At 39.4% G+C, this 5,330-nt stretch overlaps 1 protein-coding gene across 2 annotated transcripts in view; it reads left to right on the forward strand.

The window, feature by feature from the left end:
* LOC110990617 (uncharacterized) overlaps nucleotides 1-5,330 on the forward strand; it is a 271,293-nt gene that overhangs the window by 34,753 nt on the left and 231,210 nt on the right. The gene's annotated exons all lie outside the window — the stretch shown is intronic.

A 5,330-nucleotide genomic window follows, 5' to 3' on the forward strand; every position in this document is an offset into this window, starting at 1 on the left:
TCCACTAAAGCTCTGAGGGGCCATCCATTTTTGTCATAATTTTCACGAGAGTACAAAGCGTACGCTGGGGGAAGGGGTGAATTGGTTGTGTACGCTTTTAGAAACATGACGAAAATGACGACTTTCATAGACCGGCCAACTATCACCCCCAACTATTGCGTGTTCAGAGAGGGCGCAGGACTCGGATGCATCATTCATACAAGTTCGGGCAATGGCTATTAACCACTAGACGATTTTGCCTGGTGTCAAATATAAAAAGTACATACATACGTACCAGGTAAAATTCACCAACGTTGAAGTCACAGTCACATGTGAAACAATGTTCGAGCATCCCCCCCCCAAAAAGCTGAGGTACACCGTGCGTGCCACGAGGTCTTGTACCCATACACTATTGTATTTTACAGTTTATTTATACATGCGTTTTAGCTTGTGTGGAAAGGTGCCCTGCTGAATGCAAAATTTCACGGACAGGAATAAGCCGTCAAAATCACCAGTATTGATATATTAATAACCAAAAGGGGTGAGTGAACAGTATATGAAAAATGTGGCTCCTAGGAGGCGTTTTTGCCAAGTCTCCGTTTTTGGGTGATCGTCGTGGAGCCAAGGATATGGAGGTGGTCAAGTAGACTGACCCCATTTTGTGGTAGAAAAATATCTTAATATCCCATAAACAAACTTTGAAAAACATATCTCGCAAAATCAAATGTTTTCAAAAATAGAAAAAAAAATCACACAAAACGATCTAAAAGAAATGTATCGCGTAAAACTTGAAAGAAACAAAGAAAATGCTGTAAAAACAAAATTGGAAAATATATACTTTACTTTTTCCAAAAATATACTTGATGGCACTTTTAGATTTATTTGCAAACTTTGAGTAGACTTTTGGTTTATTGTGAAATGCCTGAAATGCTGTTTTGCAAAGTAGTTTGACACCCTTTGGATGGGAACACAGCTCTGTGGCTGGTGGTTCTAACATAACCCTAAAAATACTTCCCACCGAACAAGCTGTTACATTGTCTGCTCCAAGCAGGAACACGGTAGAGTCTTTCTAACGTAAAAACAGTATTCTGCACAGCTTTAAGTATGGCTCCAGTCAATTTCTTTGTTCATCGTTATAATCATTATAAGCACTTGGTCAGTTTCCCTGTGTGATTTGTTTTCATGATTTATGTTCAAAATATACCCAGCAAGAAATGAGACCGAGGGGTACCCCCCACATGCCCAACCCCTATACACATTCCAGACTATTGTTACTTAACACATCCCCCAAGATGTCTGAAAGGAATTCCCCAGATTCTTGCGAGACAATGACCAACACAAAGCAGAGGGGGGGGGGTTCTCTCCGTCTCATACCTTGCTGCATATGGTTCAAAAAGCCGTATCCTCTTTGAGTGATCCCTGTTCACCACTTCCCAGGTTGTATTGTGTGTAATTGGGGTGTGATCCCTGGCCACATGGTGTTTCAGGTTTAATGGCTTCTTGCAAGCGCCCCCGAACCGAGATATTGACAATTGGAAGGAGCCACCAACATAGGGCTGGGTAGCTTAGTTGGTTAGAGCCCTGGTACGGTATTCTAGAGGTGGCAGGTTCAAATCTCGCTCCAGTCAATTTCTTAGTTCATCTTCATTAGCTTTAAGTACGTTTAGAGCAGGGCGGGCTTATTTTGCTCATGTGCAACCAATTAATGCGGTTGTTGTCTACCGTCTAAGGCGTGAGGTCAAAATACGGACGGTTTGGAAACCGTTCAACGGTTGGTGGTAACCCCCCTTTATTCCGTTCGCCTTTTGGTGTTGGACAGTTCAACGGTTTGAAAAGAACCGTCTGCCCTGGACTGTCTAGCTTCACGAGTAACCCTGACAACAAAGGAGTTTGTGGCTTACACAGCCATGGTTGTGAACAAAAGATCCTATTCAAGGAGAACTTCACTGGCCCCGGTCAGCCTTTCTGGGCTGACCGTAAGGATTAGTGGTTAACACCTTGCGACAGAGACGCAAAATCAACTGCACTCTAGGTTGCAGACATTCCTCTAGCTTCAAAAACGTTTTGAGTGGGTATTTCATGACAAAAAGACATCTCCACAAGATCATTGTTCGTCTTTAAGGTTTTTAGACTGGAAAATAAATACGTTTATATGTGAGTGACGGGGAATGCCAAACACAGTGGCCTCATTTATACCGCCTGATCTATCGTCCCTGAAAGGAAATATCCACATAGACACTATATGAATTTATTTGAACTTCAGTCACGTGTACCATATTCTTTGAAAGTTATAGAAAAAATCTAACTTCGCATCAAATAGTGCTGCAAGTGTGTATCAATTAAGGTTCGGTTCAGACAGGTCTCGGAATTTTTGCCGAACTTTGCATCGGTTGGGGCTTGGACGCGTACAATGTACACTGAGACATCGAAAGGTTCACTACGATCGTACCGCAAAGGCCTATATAGTATTTATGTGTATAAAATTATGAATCTCCTATCTCTCCCCATCCACAAGCAACTTTGATTTGAATACTTTGATTTGAATGCGTTTGTGCGCTAGGCCATTTGAAGGAATCAATGTGTAGGTTGCAGTATGTCATTTTCTTGGCGCGCATGTGTGTCCATGTAATATAAAGTGGTTAACGACATACATTGACCGGCAACATGAAAAACTGTATGTAAAGTTTGACTTTGGCCGCATAATTCAATCTTATAAGTCTCATTATTTGCCTGTTTTAAGGAAAATGTCTGATACCGTGTAAACCGAATATTGGTTTGTTCCTATTTGGGGCTGACAGTCAACATCCAAAAAGCATTTAGTGTCCGAGATGATTCCAAACCTGGTCGAGGCAAAACCAAAATCCGACCCATCAGATATTTGTGCATTACTACATTGGTCCCCTCGTAGTTGCCCATTGAACACAGTGTCTAGTGAGGTCGTGTCTAAGAATTGGACTAGGCATTCGGATCTGTTGTGAATATAGGCTGGTTGTATGTGTACAGGGATTACAGTTGCAAACCCCAGGAAAGCAAGCGTGTTGCAGGCTAACGTGCATGCACACCACTGCATGGTATGTGTCGCTTTTGTCCCGGTTTTATAAACAAAGGTTGCAATACTTGCAAATACAAAATGGGCGATAGAGACATCTAGTCTACAACAAGAGTTAACATTACAAATCAAGTGTAAAACATGCTTTGTCTACCTGTCAAAATGTATCCCTTCAGATATGAACATTTGGAATTTTTCATACATGACTGCCCAATTAAACTGTTTACCAAATTTTGTAAAGGACTCCATTGCGATTTCAATTTAGTGAGCCGGGTGAAAGGTTCCTGACCGGGGGGGTTCTGATATGAAGACTGTTTTGTTGCTAAAAAAACGAATGAACATTTGTAACCAAAATGTGGAAATTGAAAACAGAAATGCACTAATACCAACTTTGGAGGATATCAAGATGGTGTGTCTTGGAATATAGTAGCTGTTTGCTAAGAATGTCGAAATTACCTAAGGACGAACGTCAATAGGGTAATTATTAAAGTACACCCTCCTTTACTGTATACCATCCGCAGACGTTTCACTGACAAAAACATGGACCACTTACAGTGCCAGTACTCTTTTTGTTGCTATTTCACCTTTTCCTTTATTTCTTGTCGTTTGTGTCATTGATGTGTATCATTTCTGACTTATTATCAATACTTACAAACGACGGAAAGGTTAACAGGTGTTTTATACTACATGTACCTATAGGCCTAGTACTCCAACAGAATGATGTCAGGAATTTGCAAATATCCTCGTCACATCGCTGCTTGTGATATGGGAATTGCGCTTTGGCATAGGAATTGAGAAAGTAACAAAGTGATGGCGGAACATGATCCAAACTCGTGAAAATACTGACAAACCAGATCAAACGATTAAGGACATCCCCTTGTTTTGTGGATTTGAACGCATGATTATGTCGAATGAGACAATACAATTCTGGACCAACTTAATTTTAAAGGGTTTGCTAGCCTCGAATTCATGTGCCACTTTTTCTTTGAGAATAAATCCAAAGCGAATTGAATAGCAACAATGAAGATACAGCCTTTCACATATTTTTGAAAATATTTTCTTTTTCAGGGGAAGGCGAGGAGAAAAGCCACCTGGAGAAAGATGATCGGGACGTATCTTAGACGATATTGGTTGCAGTGTTAAACCATCCATTCAAGTTGTTCAGTGTTCCAGCCAGGTCCATTACAGGTCCTTAACAAGTCAACACAAAAAAACCTTTGTCAAACCTGTCATAGTCCCGGGGTGAACAAGGAAGTGTTATCTTCCAGTTCATTCGAATACTTCTTTGCTGAATGACAATGCTTTAGACTTGAAGGCACTTGCATAAATTTGTTCTTTAGCAAGAATCAAATGCCTAATTCAATTAGTCTACTTTTTCAAACTTTTTAAGCAACAATCAATCGGGACGTACAAAGAAAAGTTTCAAGGTCATTTGTCTTTGTGCATACTCGACTTTTTTTAATTTTTGTTTCAAATGTTTACCAGAAACGCCAATGCAATGGTAGTAGAATAGTGATTCTTTTCCCCAGATTGCTGTATACAACCTGCTCTTGTGCAAATTATAGAACACAGTAGTACAACATGGATAGTTAATTGTTTATTCATAGTAATACTCAGTAGAGAGCATAGAATTTTCCTGTGTTTGTTTCAGCATTTTGTGAAACGATAAAAGTTGTGTACAGAAATGTTGTAAAAGTTGGATCAGTAATTATGCAGTTACATTTAGGCAAAACTATAAGTGTATTAAGCAGAGATTTTGGCGTTCACATTGTTTGGCGTGTACACTTAATTAGTTGTCGCTTTTTCTATCCACCACCTGTTTGTCTTGTCGGTGAAGTTCATAAATTTGGCACACTTGTATATATTTTGGATTTTTAAAATTGTAATTGTCATTGTATTGATTTATTGGGTATATTTGTCTAAAATTGGCTTTTATAAACATTACAACTCAACAACGACCTTGAAAACATGCATGCAGTACAATGTTGACTATCAGCAACAATTAAAAATTACTGGAGAGTGAAGATGACTGAATAGTAAAAGCTAAACATTTGAATACCCTTTGTTTTGAAGGGACTACTTCAGTTTGAGGAATAGAATTTGGGAAAATAAAAGTTCATTGTTAATGGGGGCACGAGTACTAACATTCTACAACTCGTATCGTACCTTTTATCAGAAACTGTAGATACTATAATGATCAACTGAGAATTTTTTAGTGTTGTAGTAGAATAATTTTTGAATAATGTGGTTCTTTGCCAATTATATTGAACCGGTCAAGACAGAAGAGAGCTGGAGTAGACAC

The sequence above is a fragment of the Acanthaster planci genome, linkage group LG10, assembly GCF_054643075.1.
Source record: "Acanthaster planci isolate LZ-2023a linkage group LG10, COTS_SCS, whole genome shotgun sequence".
Lineage (NCBI taxonomy): Eukaryota > Metazoa > Echinodermata > Asteroidea > Valvatida > Acanthasteridae > Acanthaster > Acanthaster planci.